Here is a 24,189-nt window from a genome sequence, read left to right as displayed (position 1 = left end):
TTCTCATTGAGTGGAAAAAAAAAATGAAATGGTCTTTGTAAAAACATATTTATCTTTTTATGCAGTAGAGGTGGCTTAGTGGTTACAGAGGTGGGATTGGGTCTGGAGAACCTGGATTCTAGCAGCTAAGTTGGCCAGAAGTGGCCCCTGAGCAAGGTCCTTAACTCCGGCACTGGAATCTGGCTGGCAGCCCACTGCTGCTAGAGCAGGGGTGTTCAACCTGCGGTTCCAGAGCCGCACATCTTCCACAATGGCTCTAAATACATGGCTAAAAATGCTCAAGAACTAACTAATGTTTTTAAATATAGATATAATAACAATTTCATTGAATAATTGCATTGAATTTCCACAACATGACACTAAAACGTACCTGAAATATTTTTTTTAAGCTATTTTTCTTGTCATTAGGTTGGAAACTATAAGCTTATTTTTTTCCCCACATAATTTCCCACTAATATCTACATCTGAAAGAAGAAAGTCTGTCAATCTTCTTTTTGCTTGTTTAATGTTTTTCTTCATTTTAAAACCTAAAATAGTAATAAAAATGTGGTTCTTCCAAAATGACAACAAATTTCCTATAGTAGATATTTATTAAAAGTTCTAAATTGTCTTTTTAAAAAGGTCTCTAAATGAGTTTTATTTAGCTGGGTTGAGGTAAAAATGACCCCTGTCCTAGTGTAATTAAGTTTGGTTAAATGCAGCTGGGATTTACAAAGTATAATAACTACTGATCTCAAATGAGGCAGATAATGGTGGGATGGAGTGAGTGGTCACATCCCATAATGTGACCAGAGGTGGTAACTTGTAGTGGAAAAGGAAGTCTTTTTGTGGTGTGTTAGACAAGGTATATCCCAGACATTTCAATAAAACCACATGAAACTGTGTCAAAATAATGTTAAAAATCACCTACAGTAAATGCCTGAAATGTGATAAGTATGAACTCACCGTTTGAGTACGAACTCAGGAGTACCAGTAGATTTATCTACCAAAGTCCTTGCTGAATACTCCACACACCGTACCTGCCAGAGAAAAACAAGGAAAAAGAAAAAGAATGTTAACGTGTGATGTGGCCATTCTGTTTGTCTGTGTAGAGTTGAAAAAAAGGCTTAACTTGTGTCACACATAGGGTGTGATATTTCTTAAAGGAAGCTGACATTTGACTTTTATTTAAGGAATTCTAAAAAGAAAATCAACCTAAAGCAAAAATTAAACACATCAGAGCCAAAGCTCTCTCTAGGCAGCCAATAGGACTTCATGGATCACCACTGTGTAGTGTGAAGAAATGAAAAAAATGCTGGGTGCTACCCTGCCAACCTGGCCTTGGGCAGCGTGACTGACCAGCAGTAACACCACGGCAACAAGAAACACTGGCAGTAAGCAGCCAAGACATCTGAGGGGAGTGGGAAAAGGGAGCAGATGCTGCCCCATTGTCCACTCACATTAGTAATGTGACTCCATCGCCACAGGCACAGGAACAGAGGGGTTTCTTGACAACGGGAAAAAAAAAAATAAAATAAATAAACAAACTGAAGGTGACACTTGCAAGGTTTCACATAGACTGAAACTGAATGGCAGGTTTCTAAATAGATTAAAATTAAGTTGCTTGTCTCATGCTGTCTCCCAAACCTGTCCTGCAACAGCGGCAAACAGAAAAGAGCAAGTGACACAAAGTCCAGGGCATCAGTCACATTTTTAATCCCTAAACCAAGAAACGTTTGAGGTTAATAACTTTAACTATCTCAAAACCAACCGGTGCTCTTATTAGATTATTTTTTTGTCTTATCATCAATCATTAAATGCAGGATCTGCAGATCACATAGTGCACTCAAAGCAATTTCTTTACTAACGTACAATGATTAACAAATGTCTATAAAAAGTGTTTATTCCAGAGATGAAAAGGGTGTGTAAATGAAAAAAAATCTTGAAATAAGCATTTAATTTTAAAAGGTAACTGCTCTGAAATGACACTGAATTGTCACATGTTTTCCTTGAACATGCTAATGTTTTTGCCCGTGTCCTGTTAACCTTGACGAGAAAATCTCCCACTGATTCAGTGATATTTGTGGGTTGCAGTTCTCTAGGGAACAATCTATGACAAATATATACCTGCAGCAGTCATGAAACCACTTTGATAATGCTATGTGTATCTAGAAACTAATTGGGGGGGGGTTCTGTTTATGGGTATCTATTAGGGTACAGAAGACAAGTATCACATTGTGTTCAACAGGATTTTGAGCAAAGTTTATACCATAAATTGAAGCAAAATATCTCAGAAACTATGTCAGAAATATGTCACCTCGGGTTCTTATGGGTTAATTTCTGAAATACCAGAGCAATACAGTGTTTCCCCAAATTTCACAGCCAGAAATACTGATATAAATAAATAAATAAATAAATAAACACCACTCAGGACAGAAAAAAAGTCAAACTTTTGAAATTTCCTGATGAAACCGTTTCATTCAGTCGCTCTAAAGATTGTTAAAGTTCAGATTTTAGATAACATGTTGATGTTAAAACCTACAAAGAATATTGGATCGATTTTAAGCTGTAATACGACTCAAAAATTCCTAGAAAGACGTAGATTCAGCCTGATCAGCTTTGCGCGTTCCCATGACGACCGTGACGTTACACCGGGGCAGGAGAAATACGCCACCTGCTCTTCACTGGAGCAAGATGCTTCCATCTTCACCTGCCTGAGAGAATTTACCGAACTCTCATATTTTTGTCTGATTTTCAACTGGTTGACGTGTTTTCTGAGTCGTGCACTCTGTCCTCTGTCAGAAGAGGGATCACCTGTGTGTGTGTGTGTGTGTGTGTGTGTGTGCTCACTGCTATGGAAACAGAGCAGGTGCAGCTATGACATGCCATCATGTAAATCAGATAAATGGCATCAGACTGTTTACGTTTTGATAAAAGGAGGAAGTGTAAACGTGTTCTAGAAGAAATGACTTTAAAATGACCATGTCAGACTAATTTCAAAGTACATACTGTAACAGTTGTAATTGTGGAATGGCCCTTTAAGACTTCTTTTGGTCGTCTTCTAATGATGACGTCATCAAGATACTTTGAGAAGAGAGGAGATCGTCTTGTGAACGCTTGGACTGCAGACGGACATTTTTGGGAGCTCGGCTCTTTTCCTTTCTTTTTTCCATTTGTTGTGACGGATGTGTTGTGTGGCGCTGTTTTATTTATGTATGATGAGACAGTAGCCGTCCAACTGGGCTTTATATGGTTGACGAATGTCCCTTTATTAAAGAGCACGCACTGTGGAATCTTCAGTACCAGTGTCGCTGTGAGTTTGTCAACCTTGTGGCAGCTTTATCCGGCTAACTGAGCTAATTCCCCGTACCACAACACGCTCTCCCGTTACAATACGTGTGTGTGGTGACATCACTTCCTGTTGTGGAACGTGGCGATGCCCGCGGTCTTAGCGTTAGCTGCTAATATGAGCGGTAATATGCTGCAAAAGACTTTAAAGGTGAATGTATTCCACGCTGCTGAATGAAAACATCTGAATGTGACATCATCTCTGCAAGAGAAGCGGAATTTGGACGGAGGCGATACAGGAAACCAGTTGTGTGTCTATATGCTAAGATCTCGCAGAGGCTTAGTAAGTCACATGAGAGTAGGGTCATGTTACCAGAAAAAAAGAACACATAAAAAAATCGATCTCCAAGCTTCATGAATTGATATTGGATTTATTACATATGAATTGATTCAAAGGGATTAACTGATTTTAAACCTGGCCTTACTTACCAGCTTATTGTGTTCTTACAGCTAATCTATTGAGGTAGCTTCTGTGTGACAAATATTTTTTGAATATTTTAGTTTATCACGAATTAGCAACATTCATCCATAATGGCTACATCTGGTTAAATGTGAACAGTGTCGCATTTAGAAGATTTTCAGTACACGTGTAAGGTTTCTTTAGAAAATGCCATTCTAGTTCCTTCCTGTAATCATTATTAGAATATCAGGAGGGGATAAGAATGCAATTTCTGCCCTTTATTTTGACACAGACCAAAATGAACTCATCAATTTTTTATGAAAAGTGAACTGGTTTACTTCACACCAGGGTTCCACCAGACAGCGGGGACAGTGATGAAGAAGTACCTAAAACAGGTGATGGAAACAGCAGTAATGCTATAATTGTGTGCAGACTTTTAGCTTTTTTTAACACATGGCCATATTTTTATGAATGTAACCGTGAGTATATGCTGCATATATGTTTATATGCTGCTTTTTTCTATTTTTTTTTCTACACCAGGTGATGAAAGCTGAAGTAGAGAGAGTACTGACAACAGGAGCAGTAGTGATGAAAGCTTTGTTGAAAATGACGACCAAGATGAAATATTTAGCACCAGATAAAGGAAAGAAGTCAGCCGCTACAGAAAACAGTAAAAGGCAAAAGATATGGTGCACAGCGGCGTGATGGTTTGCACCGCTGCCTCACAGCAGGAGGATCACTGGTTCGAGTCTTGGCTACAAACAGTGGCCTTTCTGTGTAGAGGTCGTATGTTCGTACCAGTACTACCAGTCATAGACACATCAGCACTTACTGAGAAATGTGTGTGGAACTTATGGTAACAACTTACAGTCTAATTCATTTTTCATTTGTTTTTTTTTGTTTTGTTTTGTATTTTTTATTTTATTTTATTTTTAATCTTATTTCCTCTCCTTTAGAATCCTTATCTTTGAATATTCTTTATAAAATAATACTTGTTTTCATTGTTGTATGTTGTTTTTGTTTTGCACTACAACACATTTAGTTTTGTAGCAAAACTGCTCAATAAATAAAGTCTGATTATTTTGTTACACTGCATTGTTCTGCTCATAAACCTCCAATCATGCCCTCCTAGAGATTGTTATTTTGACTACTCACTATTTAAACATTATTACAGGCCAAACAGCAGCTCAAGGAAAAGCTCAAGGGACTCGGCAAACATCCTGCATCTGGCACAGCTTCTAAACTCTCAGGACACCAGTCTGATCTACTGCATGAGTCCAAACAAGACAAATTCACAGAAGCCCTGTTCTGCAAACCTACAGGACCCTAAGGACTGCTGCCAATGCTGCAGTGCCAGGAACCCAGAAACCACACAACTGTGACCATGCCCAGATGGTTCAAAACTCTTATGACAGGAACATACACAATATTTGGCAGATGGTTTTAATATTGTGGTTGACTGCTGCACATAACGGCACCAGTATTATCTGAATGTAACCAAAAACTTTAAAATCATCAAACAAATGTAGCCACTTTAAACTTGAAATTGCACCACATTCACCATCAGAGCAACTCCAAACCGCAAAGAGACAGCATGTATGTTATTAAAAAAAAAAAAAAAAAAGGCATGTGGACTGAATGCTGCAAGCCATATGGTATCTGCCTGGACAGATGGGCAGCTTGGTGGGGAGAAAATAAAACCCTCTTCGTCCACTGCCTCCTTCAACTTCCAATGAATGTGTATGTGTGCCTCTCTCCATCATCTGTATTCAAGTCATCCACCAAGGTGCTTCACATCTCTCTGAGCTGCCACAAGGATTTCTTGCATCTCCCTTCAGTAACTTTAAAAGAAAAGTTGTGAAAGTGTGACCAATGACATATTTGCCCTACATGTAGCATGCAAGTACATATATCAGATTATATCAGTGACCCTAAAAATCTAAATACTGCAGCTCAGTTACTCAGTACATATGTGCTAACAAAACATAAATAAAAACACCTGCCTCCAAAAGCGGACTTTTTAAATGAAAAGCAAGCAAAGCAGCAACAAATGAGAAATGCTCTTGACACCATCCTTACACATTTATAACAGATGGCATGCAGCAGCTCTAATAACATTTTAATAGATGTTTCACCAATATTTATCAGTTGTTTGATATGAGATAAACAGATGGTGTGCAGGAGGATAAAAATATTTATAAAAACAATCTCTGCACCACAGCTTTGGTAGTTTCGGGTAAATCAGAATAAGATTTGTTACATAAGTCAGCTATGAGTTGCTATGAGTCACCTTGTTATTTTTCCCTCTCGTGTCTTTGATGCCCAAGTAAATGTAAGAGAGGCGGAGGACAGGCTTCACTGGCATGCACGCAGCCTCGTCTCTAAGGACACGAGGTTACGCTACCACTAATTTAGCAGTGGTGAATGCATCAGTTTGAGTTTATGAGCATCCAACCACTGCTATTACCTCCTGTGGGAATCATATCTTGCTAATATCAAGAGTAGAGAAATAAAAACAAAGGCTAGTGATGACAGCAGACGGAGTGCAGATTACTCTTTAGCTATTAATATGTGTGTGCTGCAACATAATACCATTAAAAAGGAAAATCCTGGGGAAACAGGGTAGAAACCTGAAGTGAATTTTTCTGCCCCCAAGCAGTAAGAATCTGCAATGTGTGGTTCATCCTGACAGTGGTATTCGCTGCGATGTTAACTCTAATACTTCCAACTGAAACAGCTTCATGAATTCTGCATTTCTACTGCTGCAGCTTCCACATGAGCAGCCACACACAGTGGCAGATGTCCATCCAGATACATAAAAGACAACTGCTAAGCAACGCATTGTTAATGAATCATGAACAGGAGACTTCGGTGGATGATTTCTGAATAAGTTTTGCTCCATCATATGACTTCTTTTCTGAAATGACTTTAAATCTTGTGCAATGCAGTTAACTCCAATTTTACTTAATTTGTTTATCACTCACAGCTAGTTGAACAGTGTTTTTAAAAAGAAGTAGACTGCGATATTTCCTTATCAAGGAGTTCATTACTCAGCCTAATAACAGTAATCTTCTCAGCTCAGACAACCAGGACCTTTACAGGCACAGTTAATTTGTGCCATTTAGTTGGACAGCTGTCTTTATCCCAGCAAGATTGGATTTATTAAGTGTCCACTTATTAGTGTTAGGCTTTTCTGGCTTGCCTACTACAAATAAAAGCAACTGAAAAATTATATCCCCGATAGCAACTGGTACCATATAGACTGCTGAACTGAACAGCTTTTTAGCTTTGTGTGTTATTGTTGGATGAATTATTTATTTAAAACCCATTGCTATCCCTTGAGATTATTTCACTGCTCTTAACAGCTTCTTGTGTAACTTTCAGGTCCTGTCATAACGTCACTTTAAACGTCCAATCAGGGTTCGAATTAAGGGGGAGCTAAGGGGAGCTCGGCTCCCCTGAAAGGCACAGGAGCTCCCCTACATTCAACTGATACTTTGAGGGGGAACCCTAAAAATAGTTCACTGTCAGGTTACATTTAATTAATCAAAAAGTTTCCTGATGTGTCTTGAAAAGAATAGCATTCATTTGTCAGCTTTGTAGTTTATTTATTTAATTTAATTAATTAAATCCTCCAAATGTGATGTGTTCTGTTTCCTTCAGCACCGTGGACAGCAGCGTTGTTCGTTTGTAGCGTGCTGTGAGCGTCCATACAAAAAACACTTGCCACAACTTTCGTTTGTGGCTGTTAAACGAACTTTCCGTCCCTGTTTCGGATTAAACAAGCTGCATACAGAAGCAGTTTTTTTTTTTTTTTTTGTAGTAACAATAGCGCTACGTGCACTAAAATATATGCGTGTGCACATGATGTGCAAAGTCACGCTGCACGCCAGACAAAGGCTCCCTAAAAAGCTCCGGTGTAATTCAAGCTCTGCGTCAAATCAATATATATTTTTTTCAGGCCTTTGGGTTAATGTCATTGCACATTATCTATACAAACTATGAAAACCACTGCAGTGGCCTTTTCTTTGGTAACATTTGGACTCTGAACATTCAGTGTTATCAATCTGGCGATTGCATTGTGGCGTACACCGGTAAAAAACCAGTTGCCTTCAGCTGCCGTTAATGATGAATGACAGTGAAAGTTGGTGTAAACATCCTTAATTATACATGACTTCTTTCAGTGAGCTCTACTTTAAAGTGACAGGATTCCCTCTGCAGGATCAGTCACCCTTTAAATACTATTTGTTTTGCCATACACTGCTCTGGTGCGTTGTGTGTACCAATCTCGCCAAAAGATGACACTGACGATGACAACTCTGCAACTTGTCAAAGGTCAAAGTGACAAGCCAGATGATGCCGTAGAGGTGACGGATGAGTACAGCAAACTTCAGGCCAGTTCAGCATCATTTTGCAGACACTGTGACAGCTGATGGTTTTTAAGGCTGTTTGCTGCCAAAAAGCTTTTTGAAAAGAAAAGTCAGGGATGAGGATGAAAGTCAAAAACTTGGAAAGTTAGTGAATGACTCACTCTCACTTACTCTAAATTCAGCTCCAAAAGTATCTTTGGGAAATTAACATCTAGTGTATCGTACATATAGTGTAGTGTGTGTTGTCGACTGAACAAGACAAGGCAGTCATGGTCAGCAAATCTAAAAAGAAAGGTTCTTTTGGATAGACCCCAAACACCCACTGAATCAACTGTGATCAAAGCTAAACTTTGATGCCAAAATATGACATGAACGCAGCACTGATGCAATCCCAGTGTGTCAAATGAAATGCAGAATAAAACACTTCAAGAGTAACAAGAGTAAGCTAAAAATATATCATTTAAGAGATTAAAAATCTTAATTTTAAAAAACAGTTTTAGTCAGCTGGCACTCAAACTCTTCCCTTGCATCCTCTTATTTCCCTGACCCATCTGTTTTTCTTGCTTGTTCAGAAAAACTTGTCCATATTTGACACCTTTGTTGACAGCTCTGTGCATCTCACCAGCACACAAGGCAGAACGACATCTCAGCTGAAACCTGACAAGAAGCTAAAGTGGGTTCTGCTTCACACGATTCATGATGAAATGGCTAAAAAGACTCCATCAGATGAATTAATGATAAATCTTTAAATTAATACCACTATAAAATATTATATAAACCTATTGATAAAGTTGAAAGGAAGTGAAGATGGACAAGTTTTCATGATTTTTAAATATAGTGAAACTGAGGTTATCTGTGATGGCTTATCAATTAAATTTATTGAAGCACTCCATCTTTGAGTCAGCAGTTACAGCTCAATACCAGAAAGGCTAAATGTTGACCTACAGAAGACACAAAGACTTTACAAACTGCCTCACTATCGAGAGAAATGACGTCTAAGAGCCACTCGGCATAACCTAATTTGACAAAGGGTACACACAACAACGCAAATACGCACCATCAGGCTGATTAACCCTTCAGCTTTTTTACACACTACACATTATTAGTCACAGCCACTCATTGGAAGGGAACCAAACAGTGCTGCTGCATTAAAAGAGGTCACTCTTGCTCGACTGAGCCCATCACATATATTAATGACCCCACGGTGTCACCATGGGCAAAGCTGTGTGTGCATCTCTGAGTGTGTGTGCGTGTATATACATCGTAACTGCTAATGCCATTGACAAGGCTTGTGCTTTTAGCCTTCAGCCAAGTATTTGCAGTTAGTTGTGTACTGTGGTTTTACCGCTGCGTTCATTGCTTGAGTCATAACTGTACTCTAACATTACAGGCAGTGGGTAGTAAGGCATGTAAACACACACAGCAACTTCACCTAAGATAAACATCTCAGTTCTGCATGCCCCCACTTTGGTAGTGTCCGTCCGTCCGTCTGTCCATCCATCCATCCATCCATTTTCAATATTGATTTTGTCCTATTTAAGGTCATAGAGGGAGGAGACCTATTCAGACCAGCACAGGATGAGATACTGGATGCTCCCTGGATGTAGAGAACCAAAGGAAATCATACAAGAATGAGTTTTCTTCGTCGTGATGCTTTGACATTAACTTCACTTGTTTTCAGTTGCTGTTTTGTTGTAATTTCACTTTGTCGTTAGCACTTGAATTTCCATTCAAAAGTGCAGATTCTAACATCACTGGTATAAAGGCCATACAGGACTCCAGACTAACTTTTTACACTGTTCACACTGGTGTGGACCTAACTTTTTCATCCGGGTTCACCAGCAAAACGTTTAGGTGCAACCCAATTCTTACAGCGTATTTTAATACATTTTAAAGATACATTACAGAACTTTTGCAATTTTCCCAGCGATGCGCCCGCTATCGTCAGCTAATTCGGCATCCATCTTGCATCCTACCTATAGTGTGTTGCACAAATGTTGAGTAGAAAAAATAAAAATTCTTCAAACAAACTTAAAGAGGAGCTAGCTTCACTGTACTGAATGAAACTAAACAATTCAAATTTTGAAATGGCCCATGAGGCTGTGCTGCTGCTGGTAAATTACCCTCCTCTGGATTTACACTTAATCTTCTTCATAATGTTTTTCTAGTTGGAATGGATTTTTACTCTATGCCACGTATTTGATCGTTCAAACATCCAGGCATTTTTTTTTTTTTTTTTTTATACACTGCAACCTCTTATATTGGTAGTTTTATTGAAAATGATTCATATTTACCGTATTTGCTACAGATCTTGTCCCGGATGTCTCAGTTTTATGTAGGCTGCTCACGTTTTCAAGCAACGTTTATCAGCCAGTAAATTCTCATGCCAGTGCTTTAATGCAGCTCTGTCAGTTTTTCTAGGGAGTTGGATGTCTTCTTCTTTTTTTTTTTTAAATAACCTCTTTGCCTGAACTTCTGTGGGAAATTTGGTCCCAGCCAGTTCAGGCGAAGTCACACAGACGGGGGAGTTGCAGAGGTAAAAACTCATTCAACTCCAATTTTTCTGGTTAATTTTGCTCAGGTAGAGTAACTCTTAAATTAGTTAGGATAATTGATAACAATCGCATATAAGCAAATTCCACCATATTTCACATTTTACAATTAGATCCAGTTTTCGTAATTCCAGAATGGCCACACTCCAGAGCCCTGCCATAGACTGCATAGACCAGGGCTACTCAATTTGGTCTCACAAGGGCCGCAGGTTTGAAGGTTCTTAATGTTTCTCTGCTCCAACACAATTGACTCAAATGATATGGATCCAACAGCCTATGAAGTCTCTGTCATATTTCGCCATACCAGATGTCTAATGTGCGCCAGTCTTATTTCAAACCAACACACAAGAAAAGTGTACAAATGTGGATTAGAGCCAGTCAGGGGTGAAGACTCACCCCTTCTATTAGCTTTCTTTCTGATCTGGTATAAAGAGCTCTATGTATTAGTTTGATCTCATGCATGCTCTGGTAGGCTTTCAAGAAAAAAAAAATAAATAAATTAATTTATATATATATATATATATATATATATATATATATATATATATATAAGTTGTTATGTTTGCTACATTGATAAGAAAAATTAGGAAATTAGCAAGAAAGGCCATCCGAATTTCCTCAATGGATAAATCCGTAGCAGTTTTACAATGAAGGCTTAATTGTTTTGCTTCCATAGTTCTCCTGTCATGCTGCTGTGCTGCTGGGCATTTTGCAACGTGGTGATGCAACGAGGATAACAAAGGTGTTATTAGGTGGCAGAATAGTATTAAGGCCCTGACAGCAAAGCAGCAGATTGATGGTCTTATTCCCATATTTCACTATTACTTACTTTTCTGCTCCAAAGAGCTAGTTGTTATTGCTACAAGTAAAAATACATGGTCAAGGTAAGAAAATAATAAAAATAAATAAATAAATAAACAAAACACATTCTCATGGACTATGAAGTAATTGACCCATTCATCATAGGTCCTGTCACATGATGTGATAATACCAGCACTTTGAAGTGTGTGATGAGTGTGGACAGACATTTACATTTGACATTTTTTTTTTTTATGAAACTCAGCTATACTAAGAGAACAGCAGCCTCTCAATATTAGAAGTGGCGTTTGGATGTAATTCGGTTTTTACACTTAATATGGTTTAGTAGTGAACAAAGACAAGACCACCTCAAATCTGCAGACTCACCTGCTAGCTTGAAACCAGTTAGGCAGTGGATACACAACAAGTAAGTCAGTCAACCATTATCAACCGTCAACCGACATGGTTGCCTACTAGTTTGCACAGTCAGCTACAGCAGACCCTTTGCCTACAAGTAATGACATTTTATCTTGTAAGTTTATAAAATAGCAAGAGGGGGTTTATGAGCTTACGATTCCCCTGAATAACATATATTCTTTTGGGTTGAGGAAAGGACTAAATTAAATCAGAACAGCAGCACACTGTTGCATTGGTTGCCTCGTACTTTCACTGTGAAACACTGAAACGCAGACATTTGCTGTAACTCAAAATCAACAAGTTTCTGATTAGCATGACGCACGCCTGGTAACTACAGCAGATGGGTTCAGTTAGCAAACATCCTCTGTGGCCTGGAGGGTTTAGCAAACCCTCTTTCTGAATGTGTACCACATGTGAACACAGACGAAACAAGGTCCTCACCTAAATGATGTACAAATCAGACCAATCAGGTTCAAACCTAACAGGGATCCATTAGTTTGCCTGAGCAAACATTAACCTCATAATGAATAAAAGCAAGAATATGAAGTTCCTTAGGCAAGGCAGCAGGAGAAGGTTTAATGGATCTATTCATCTGTTAAGCCTGAATGCTATTTAGAATGATTAACTTATTTCAACATGAGCCAATTCACTAAATGCAAGCAAATCAAATGTGGAGGGGCTAAGATCTCCTTTTGAATGGGTTTTAAATGGAAACTTTCTATCAGTCATCACTCTTTCCAGACGATGCATGTGCTCACAATGTTATGTCTCTATGACAACCCATTAAATTGTGTTAATAATGATCTGTGACTGCAGTGGATTTATTTGCTAAGCGTAAGTTTTGCTTCACAGGTGAGTTAACTTACAGTAAAAAAAAAGAGGAGTTATATGCAGAACTCAGTGCTAAATAAAGCTCCTCCTAATTCATTTAAGCTGTAGGAGCAATTACAGAATACATTTCTTTATCTCTCTTTTAACTTTTTATTTCCACAGTTCAATACAAATCCTAAATAATAAGGACAAAGCTGAGGCAGCTGTGTCAAAGTATATGGATTAATATATCCATACAAAACTTAGGTTTGTGTGTATCCACTGCTGTTAGCACAAGCCTAACATCCTCCAGGAAATATGTTCTCACTTTCCTCCACCCACGTCTGCTTAAATAAGACAGGAGTTGCTTTAAATGCATGAACTAACAAATGCAAAGTAAGTCACTTTTTAATGCCAGTAGCTTTTCTAAAAACTGATTGCATCAGTGTGGACTGAATGGTTTATTTAAGATAAAGGCCTGCAGAAATGTCAGCGAGAAGAAAGCACAGTTTGGTCTTTTGCTTCTGTAACAGGGAAAACTAATAAAAAAAAGGGGTCTAACTTGTATTTTTAGGTCATGTTCAATGTAAAAACAGTGAATAGCATATAGCTGATTTATGGTGATGCTAATTAAAACTTTGTTAGATAAAGACGACTGCTTATGACAGAAGAATCGACTGCGATAAAGGAAGTGATTGATCATTCTGATTATAAAGCATGTGCTTAAAGAGGAAATGTAGCCACTGCTGCATTACAGCATTGAGAACAGTGCCAAGTGTACATATGGAAACCAGTTAGGTAGAAAGAGTAGGGATATGTGTTGTGGCCCTGCTGTGGTCTGGAATACTGACTATTTTCAAACAGCCTCCATTTACAACTTAACCCCACCCTCGTCTCCCTTGCCAACTGCACAGGCCACAGACTCTCTTCACCCCGGTCCCTTGCCCAGTCAACAACAGACTCTTTGTAATTATTCACAGCTTTGCAGATTGACAAAATGTGTCAGGACACACAAAGAGAATGTGAGATAAAAAACCCTGAAACACACAGCTAAAAAAAAAAAAAAAAAAGCATTTTATTTTCATTTTCCCAAAAAGAATAAAAGTTTCTCTAATCCATAAGTGGGTTTAAAGGAGTCTTTAGTATCTGAAGGTAATGCAGTGCAGATTTTCTCAGTCGGGATTCTCTGGTTTCTCAATTTCAGCTAGATAAACCCCCCCAAAAAAGCCATGAAATAGTTTTTTTCTTCTTTCCCCTTAACTGCCAAATTAAAAACTGTGGAGTTGTTTTAAAGCGGTGTGTCATGGGTTGTGATGAAAACAGGACTAAACCATGTGGTAAACATAGCTCAAAAAGGTTCATTTTATCTTCTTTTTTTCTTTATATTTTGTTTGTCGGACCTGACAGATGTGCCAGGGACTCTCCTCCAGAGATCAATGAACGGCGGGGGGTGTGGCCAACCTGGCAGATCTGTCAGGTCCGTCATGTTGGCCATCCCTAGGAATAACAGCTGATAATCGATACTTCACAGCAGTTGGATGACGCTTCTGAGGAAGACTGCAGATGCCAGTTGAAATATGTTATAGTAAAAACTAACATCTTCCACCTTACCCATATCTGAAAGAAGAAACTGTTAACATATGAGTGGTACACACTGGAAACAGGAAATGAGACTGACCTGGTGCAATGCATCTGAGTTTTATCCAATCACATAAGAATTGTTGTCCTTAATTTCGCTGGAAAACGTGGCTAAAGTATAATGCAAAAAATCTGTGATTCACTTTCTGTGTTTTGTGTAGTTATATGACCACTGTCAGACCCTGCCTGCATGATTCTCTTAAATCGAGTGTAATTCAGCAGCTTTCCTGAGCCATCGGCTTTCTCCTCTCCCTTATTTCTTCTTTCATCCATTCTCATTCATTTAATGTGCTTCCTCTTAATCTTCCCTGGGCTGTCGACCTCGCTTGCAGAGACACAGAGGAGACACTCGACCATTCAGCCATAGATTCTCATTCACACAGCAGAAAAAAGCTTTCCTTGTTCACTGTGCTTGCCTTCAACTGTGTATGTATGTGTGAATATTTTAGCAAGCTAATTTGCAGAATGGTATCAGAGTCACCAGCTGCAGAGGGAAGAATTTCAACATCTATCCCTTTGTGGTCCTGAATTACAGCTCTGCAACAGAGCGCTGCTCTCAACTCAGCTATATTTTGAAGCAAATTAACCAGAATCCAGTAATTCAGAGTGTTGACGATTATGTCGCTGTGGGAAAAAGTTAATTTTTCAAAGCCAGTTATGTTTACCTTTCTAGAAACTGGCAGGCTTGTTAAGAAAAGGTCGAATTATGTTTTATGTTAATGATCCAGTTTAAAAATTTGGACATGACACAGAGAAAATAAAACTGAGATGACACATCACCTCAGTTTCATTTTCCCATGGAGCTAAATAACTCTACAATACTTTTTTTGTTTTAATTATATTTTATTTTAAAAAAAAGCATAACTTATACCAATGCCTTTGTATTTTAGCAACATAATTATATCTTTTTTTGTTGTTTTATATAGGTTGTTTATGCAAAATGTTTGGATCCTGAAATGTCTGTTATCTTTGTAACACAGGCCTTTTTGAGAAATACACATTTATAGGCTCCCATAGTTTTATTGCAGTTTTTAAGCAGGACCTGGTCTAATGTGGTCAAGGTCATCAAAAAAGCGAAATCACCCTTTTTGTATATCAGAAGTCAGAAGCTAACTTCCAAACTCCAAACATTTCTTCATCCACGCTCAGAAACAGTGCTTAAAAACTAAACCACCTAATGTTATTTACTTTATTTAAATGACATGTTATTTCTGACTATACATGATCGCGTGTTCACAGTCCTCCTTTTCTCTGATGTACAAACACACAGACGCATGCACATGCAAGCGAGCACACCTCCACCAGCAGGCAGACAGAGCGTGTGTTGGAAAATATGTGGCATAAACAAGCAATAAAAACTAGGCTTCACAGAATTACCCTCCATCCCACCAACAAAACAAACGTACCCTAGTCTATGTTTACAGCTATTCATCGACGTCTCTGCTCTATCGTATCTGAAGTCTAGTGTAGATCTAAACTGCAGCTGGACGTCTGAACCAAACATTTTCCAAGACCCCGCTCAACTACTGAAGGGTTAGTGATGTGTTTGAGGGCAATGCTGTGTTCCTCACACCATTGGTAGATGAACTTAACATGACGATAGCCCACATCAGCCCACACATCACGGTTTTAAATAGTCTTTTTGGTCACAGAAACATTGTCTGGGATCCAGCACAGCGCCAGAAAGCCCTTCAGTTGTGCCATGACAGAACTGAGTTTGGCTATTCTGACTCTAAAAATAATACAAATGCCTTGCCTATAATTATAATACATTAAAGCTTAGTTAAAGAAAGAGCATGGTGGAATGCATGAAAACAAATCATGTACCCAGAAGATAAAGCCTCAAGGCCACCAGGAAGACTGCAGATCAGAGGTCAGTAACGCTTTTGAGTCCTTGAATAAAACATTTCACATTCCTGCAGATCAACATGCTAAAGACGAAAATAGAAATCTTTTAATCAGTGTCCTTATGCAGGAATTGTACAATACAGGACATAGTGGAGAGGAGTTGCTGGGAAAGAGCATGCACATGGTGTAAGAATGCTTCAAAGCCCTCTCCTTTAATGGCCACAGGCTTTTGTAAATCCCAACGTGCAATGATAAAACACATCAACCCTCCAAGTGCTTTCAAAGCCCAGTCAGCCATGTCTGAGATATTATTTGTGACACAAGGACAAACAATGGAGAACACCCTTGGGCCAACTGGTGTAGCTGTGAAAATGCAAGGATGGAGCAGTTAAACTAAAGAAATAAAAGAATAACAATAAGAAAAGAATAACCATACACTCTTAAAGACAGTGTGATCAAAAAGAGCAAATTTTTTGCGTCAAATTTTATTTTTATAGAAATGAAATCAGAAGTCAAGCCAACTGGTGGGATCAAAGAAAAAAAAACTTGTGACAACATAGCTGCAGGAAAGAGGATGAAAGTTGCAAAGAAGAAAAGAGGCAAGTAACACTGCAAGTGACGGAGCCGTCAGAGGAAAAATGCAGCGCTGCAACCCAACGTGCCATTTGTCATTTCTACCCAGCAGTCATACCCCAGGCAGCTGCAGGGCTGTAGCAGGCACAACCACCCAACTGGAAGCAGAATCCTGCAATGCCTTGAGTACAAACACATGCATTATAATTAAATCAATTAATATCAATTAGTTAAGTGTGCTGTGCACGCTTAGCTAGGAGCCAGCTGCATTCAAAGCTTTAACTTGGACCTAAAAGCAGCTCAAAAGCAACCAAATCTTAATTATTCAGATCTCTTATTAGAGATGACTCATGCATGAACGTATACACATGAATTATTACTCGTTAATTTACCAACACTATTTGTGTAGAATCATATGAACACTCCTTCAGCTTGTGTTAATGCAGAGATTAATCTCTGTAATTAACACATTTTTGCATTAATGCATAAATAAGAAAGTTATTACTCATACTGTTTACTGATATGGCATTATTTTGAGAGAGCAGCTGATTTTGGGCCTACAAGTGCCTGGTCGCAGCAGTGAAACGAATCCACCAAAAGACACTTTATCCTCCTTATTGATGAAGATTTGACAGTTATCAAGCCTCACATTTAGAGCAGTGTTTCTCAGTCCTGGTCCTCTGGGACGACTAGAGGTTTCTGAACTTTAAACACATCTGACTCAAATGAATGGCTCATTAGCAGGCTTGCAAGGAACTTGAAGAGCAGTTCATTTAATCTGCATCAGGTGTGCTGGAGTTGGAAAGAACTCCAACATGCAGGGCAGGGGTCCCCGAGGACCAGGACTGACGAACACTGATTTAGAGGATGGCTGCACAATGACCCATTGATATATCAAAGAACTTTGTTTTCATTCTGTACACACAAAATTTTTCTGATTATTTAATCGTGGCGTTTGATATCGCAATTAATAAAATGATGAATTAAAAAAATATATATTTATTCCAGAGGAAAATTACAAAGTTGTGGCATTAAATAATTCTGACATTCCTGGTCATTATTGCTGTTGTTACTGTGTAAGGTTTCAGTGGGCTGTAATAACCACACATCACTTCTTAATAAGAGTCAACTGATAAACAAAACTTAATCCAATTTAAATATTTTTCTAAAAAAATTAAGAAAAACCTTCAAGAGTAAATGTCTGCGGCTGCATCATAATCTTAACTTTTAAAAAATGTACATATAATTCAAGCAGTGACAGATTTTTCATTTTTTTAACAAAACTGGGGATAGATTAGCAGAGCTCTCCTTCAAATTAAATATTTAAAATTAAAAATATAAAATTCTATAATGGCATAACATGTCAGGTCAGTCAAATCTGGAAACCTGGAAACCATGGCTGTACGCATATTTCAAGTTACCATCTCGTTTTTATGTTTCCAGACTAAAATATATTCAAATTGGTGACATGCTAAATTAGCAAAGGTAGCTTATTCTCCATGAGACCTGTAGGTGCAGGTGTTCGGCAACATCTAAACTAAAAACTTACATGTGGGTTTTATTGGAAACATTTCATGAACCAATTCTGCATCAGTAGGTAGGTTTGTAGGCTTAAACTTGTATAATAAAACCTATAATTTAAAAACACAGACCCATGAGGCGAGGTGGATCCGGGAATTCAAGCCAATAGCCAAACCATGAATCACGTCATTGTCCAGCCCGGTACCGGTATTGGATTGGATCTGTCCCAACTCTTCCATCAAATCTGATTAAACATTCTGTACGAATGTTTCTCTCTTTAAAGCCTATTAACAGCATCAACCAAGTAACGATGGAGTAACAACCGCCAATTCAAATGAAATCCTGAGTTGTCTTTAACAACTTAAAAAAAAGAGAGAGTGGTTTGTCTTGAGACCATGTGGTATTTATTTACATACATTTATTTATTTGTGCAACAAACTGATTTTCTATTTTTGGACCAGCCTTTCCCAGCCTCTCAACTCTGCTCACTCTCTCTCTCTCTCTCATATTCTCCCAAACACACACACACAGATCCAGCTGCACCGTGACTTGTTCTCCCCTCGTTGCACACAAACACCCCCTGAGTTTTATCCTTGCAGCCTCATCTCGCCATCTCCACTGCACCATCTCCACATATATACTTAAGAGATAGAGTGTGCCTGCATTCTTTTAAAAGGCTTAAACGGGCTGTAATAAAAACATGGCTTCACTGCACTTTTAACTGAATGTTTTGTAAACTAAGACATCTACACGTAAACGCCCACGAGTATGAAAGGAAAATAGTTTTGCAATGTTTTCAAATGTGTAAATATCAATCTGACCATGTGTGACATGACTACACATCCCAAACACAATAAATGAGGCCAGACCAGTTACAACGCTCACATTCTAGCAATATTCACTCAGCTGCCACCTTGGTAGTACCAGGTTGGACCCCTTTCACCTTCAGAACTGCCTTAATTCTTGGTGTCATAGATTCATTAAGGTAATGGAAACATTCCTCAGAGATTTTGCTCTATATTTACATGACAGCATCACACAGTTGCTGCACATCCATGATGAGAATCTCCCGTTCCACCACATCCCAAAACCGCTCTGCTGGATTGAGATCTGGTGACTGTAACCTGATTGTCATGTTGATGTTGTTGTTGATTTGAGCTTTGTGACATGGTGCATTATCCTGCTGGACGTAGCCATCAGAAGATGCTACACTGGGATAAACATGGTCAGCAACAATAAAACCACATTCACTTATGGGCTCAAAAGTGTAACATGTAAACACTCTCCACACCATGACCACACAACCACCAGCCTGATCTCTTGATACAAAGCAGGATGGATCCATGCTTTTATGTTGTTTCCACCAAATTCTGAGCCTACCATCTGAACTTAGAGCTGTAATGAAGACTCATTGGACCCAACATTTTTCCAGCTTCTATTGTCCAGTTTTGGTGAGTCTGAGTGAATTGTAGCCTCAGTTTCCTGTTCTTAGCTGATAGGAGTGACACCTGGTGTGGTCTGCTGCTGCTATATATATATATATATATATATATATATATATATATATATATATATATATATATATATATATATATATGTTAGCAGTACTACTTCCAAATAAACTGAGCAGAGTTCAGCTATGATTGTTCATATTTACATTAACCCCAGCAATATTTATCATCATCATTATAATCGTCACCAAGCCTATATAATTTCAACCATGGACAGGTATAAGTGTCTTTCATACCACTAATTCACACAGCTTTCTACAGAACTGGAACCTATGGTCTCACCAATGGGTTATTGGACCACTAATGCTTTTACATTTCTCTTGTTGCCCAAAAGGCATTTCTCTGAGTCGATCTAATTCTTACACATAATTATATTTTAGTGGGACATTAAACATGCATCTTTTTGTTCAGTAGATTTGTTGCACTGTGCCTTTTTTCCCCTTCATGTGGTCCCTCTCAGAGTAATAACTGACCTAAATCTGAACATACACACATGAACCACAGAGAAAGATTAACCATACCATTATCTATCATGACAGTTAGGAAATATCCATAAATCTTTGTGGAATTCATAGAAAACAATAAACTGCTTAAATTCCAGACAACATATGAAAACCTGAATGTTTCTACGGTTTAAGTATTGCATTAATGGCTGGCTGTACTTCCATGGGTACAACAACAACAGGAACTCCTTACAGATAATTCAGCATGCTAATAATAAGCCATAAAAACAACGAAAAAGTCATCAAATGTTGTGTAAATGAGCTAGCATCAGCTAGCTTACTGACAGAAAATCATTAAAAACACAAGTTTTTTTTTTCTGATAAAGAAAAGATTAGGAAAAAAATCAGCAAGCTGTTGACTAATCCAGACAGGAGACTCTTTGTTTTCCAAAAGGCCAAGCTGACCAGAACTTTAATGAAAGTGAGTTTCTTAAAGGTATGTCGAGGATAAAAGAAAAAAAAAGTAGCCTAATGACCAGAAGCACTTCTCTTATAGCTTTGATTTGTTGGCTGCCATAAATGTAATCAATCGGTAGGAAATAACCTGATGAAAAAAGACGCATAACTGTCACAGAGCAATCAATCAAGAAGCTCTTGTCTTGGTGTCATGATGGCTACACCGAAAGGCTCGTGTTTGATCATAACTGTGGTAATGGAGGGAGGACAAAGACCCAGTTTATTGGCTGAGTGACCATAGTCCCATTTATCTCTGGAACACGGTAAAATTTCAGCCTCGTAAATCATAAGAGCCTTCATCATTGCCTGGGCTTCTGTTTTTAGCGAGCTGTAAACAAATGGAGGGAAAGTGAATATTAGAAGAGTCACTGACGGTGCATGAGGCAGAGCTCAGCCAGAGTCAATGAGATAAATATTTCATCCTCTTTGGTCTTTACACTGCAGAGTCGCTAAAGCTTGTGCAAGAGGTCACGAAATATGAACATGGTCAAGATGGCGTCTGCATCAGCAAATAAAGAGGTGACCTTAAAGAAACTTTAATAATTATTTAATGGTCAGTATGCATTAATAAATAATCATTAAACATTCTATTTCTTTATGAAATATGTATGTGGTCCTGTGTGCCGGCTGTTTCTGGCAGCGAAGCGGGAAATTCTCCGAGTGACATGAGTAACTTCAACTTTTACTGATAAATAACTTACTGATAGCGTCATGTGTGACAGTGTAGTTTTGGTACCAGCATAAGACGAAAGGATGATTCAGAAAATAAGTGGGTCAACTGAATACATAAACTATTAAGTTTACTGCTGGAATTCACCAAATTCACTGCAGTTTAACGGAACCTGCTCATTTTAATCCTGGATAGCACCTACCTGCTCAGTTTTATGTTATTTTAAGTTAATGTTATTTTATTTGATATTTACTTATTTTTGTTTATTTTTTATCATTATTTTTCTTATTTGCATATCTATTCATTTGAATTTATTCTGTGAATCCGTTTACTTGCTTTCATTTATTAATTAATCCATTTGTGAGGTCAGTAATGACACGATGAACATTACCAACACAAAGTTAAGACAAATCATAAAATTCCTCCCTTGGTCAAAATATGTTGTAATTTTGAAAAAAGACTCCAAAAATAATCCCGCTGCTACATTTCCTTTTCTGTGTTTACTGCTGTGAATCAGTTCCTGTCACACTGGGGGTGTTTCCTTGATGATCAGGATATGACGCACCATGCATGTAGCACCAGACGGGGTGCTCAGCTTGGCTGAAGATGGGGTAAATGAAACAGCGAACAGGCTGTTGACAAGGGTGATTTTGCTAGTGAACAAACCTCTGATGATTGTTCACACTGGGTTTATTTTTGTTGACATCCACCTGAAGCTACCCTGTTTCATTCTTCTGTTTCTATCCCCTGCAGCGCTGTGCAGACAGCCCGCCTCTGATGAGTTTTTACTGTACATTTTGAGACAATTAATAAACAATAAAGACAAAAGGTTTAGGGCACATAATCTGGTGCATAAAGAGGATAAATTGAGAAAAAGGATATTTTGAAAAAAAAAAACACCTCCGTCCAGGAATTTGAACCAAATATTCAACAGTTAGCATGTTTACAAATACTAAAGTTATTTGCTTCTTGGTAGCTCCTCTAATACATTATAACATTACTTTCAACCCCGGCACAAATATGTCCAGGCGCATCGAACAGTCAGAACCGTCTCCTAGAAATGTATGAGGTCACGATGCTGAATTGGTGAAGCAGAGAAAAAAAAATGAATGTGATGGGAAGAGCAAGATGACTAAGGTCTGCTGCAGGCACAGGTTAAGATAAAATGCAGTACCCTTGTCATCCACATTAGCAGTCATCCTCCATGCAAAAAGCTTTTCTATCTCTGTTGGCTCAAGCTGAGCAATACGAGGTCAAAAAAAACAGAACAGCTTGAGTTCAGCTGTAGCTAAGATGTCTGTTGAACAGACCTGTACATGCAAGTAGCTGAACTTAGGCCTCACAAATGATGCATAAATTTTTAAGTGAGTGTACAGCACAATGAAGCAACATTAAATGTCATGAATGAAGGAATTCTCTCGTAAAGTCTGTGTTGGGGCTTGCCCTGCAGCACCGGTTCCCTTACAAAGACCCGATAAACTCATGCTTACATGGATACTGAATGCAGCATCGTCTGAACTGAAAAAGCTGACAGATATGCTGTTGTGTATTTCATAGCTATTAATTTCTTTTTGTTTTGTTTTTTTTTGTTCAGCTTAAAGGTGCATTACCGCCAACTAGTGGCCTGGAGTGTGCTGAGGGATTCACAGCTGACTGTGTTGTATAACGTTTATCACAGAGATCGACATAAATCAATGATGTAATTGTAAGCCCCATGTTTGACCTCACAAAACACAACTTTGCTGATGAGGGTTCACATTTCTCTACTTGTACCAGATTTGGTTTTTGTTCTGTTTATAATCACTGTTTCTGTACAGGGCAGTATGATCATGAAAAGTGGCTTCATGTCCATCAGGAATTAAAATTTTTTATTAAACACAACAGAACTGAAGCTCAGTAAATAATCTGCATCAATAACTATGTGTACATGGACACAGGTATTTGGATTGCATTTTTGACTCATTACAGTGAGTGTTATTAATTAATAAAAAATTAAACATCCAACTGATTCACTGTCTTTGAATCCCACAGCTTGCTTTTTATGACGAACCCCATTTTTCGCTATAGACACTATAAACGCTTCATATCAGAACTGGTTCAGAAGGCTTTTCTTACTGCTATGAATTCAATCTGATTTCAGAGCAATGAAAATTAACTGTGACTCGGAGCAGAGAGTGCACTCATTTGATCTTTTCTTTACTCACCCTCCACAGATGAAAGATGGATTCCAATCTAAGCCGAACCTCACAACAAAGGAAAGTATGACCGATGAAACACACAGCCCAAAACAAATGGACATTGATGACTGTTGCTCTGGTGGTAAACAACAACCAAATCCCGGAGGGGGAAAGTGTCCTTTATGGTAAAGCAACAACCCCACTGCAACTAAAATCCATAAACATGATGAAGGACCAAATCAATAAAATGTAATAAAATGGCTCTCCAATTCAATCAGCTAAAGGCTGGATGACTCTTCATTTAAAGCTTTGCTGCAGGACAAAACTTTTAGTTACACTGAAAATATATTTTTTACACTAACTTTACATTAACTTGTAATCAACAGGGATTTAGAATTGCATAGTGTCTTTTTCATAAGGTTTCTTTGGGTCATGTCACTACTTACAAGAACTTGACTCTCCGTGAGCAGAGGATGAGCGAAATGTAAAATTCTGGTACCAAAATTCTGGTGGGATTACTTGGCATTAACCCAGTTAGCTTTGGACACTCAGGCATGCGAGGAACTGCCGACACTGAACAGTGCTGTATTCAACGAAACGAAGTTTCTGAGTCTAATA

The 24,189-nt window shown here is 38.4% G+C and overlaps 1 protein-coding gene across 2 annotated transcripts in view; it reads right to left on the bottom strand.

The window, feature by feature from the left end:
- The window catches only part of adarb1b (adenosine deaminase RNA specific B1b), a 157,432-nt gene that overhangs the window by 102,573 nt on the left and 30,670 nt on the right, over positions 1-24,189 (bottom strand). For both annotated transcript variants that reach the window (XM_042000999.1, XM_042001000.1), the window contains exon 2: positions 946-1,019. The gene's annotated coding sequence lies outside the window, so the exon portion shown is untranslated. The remainder of the gene's footprint in view (positions 1-945; positions 1,020-24,189) is intronic.

Source organism: Melanotaenia boesemani, chromosome 12 (assembly GCF_017639745.1).
Source record: "Melanotaenia boesemani isolate fMelBoe1 chromosome 12, fMelBoe1.pri, whole genome shotgun sequence".
NCBI lineage: Eukaryota > Metazoa > Chordata > Actinopteri > Atheriniformes > Melanotaeniidae > Melanotaenia > Melanotaenia boesemani.
The sequence above is the reverse complement of the archived record's forward strand: the minus strand, read 5'-3'. Positions and strand labels throughout refer to the sequence as shown.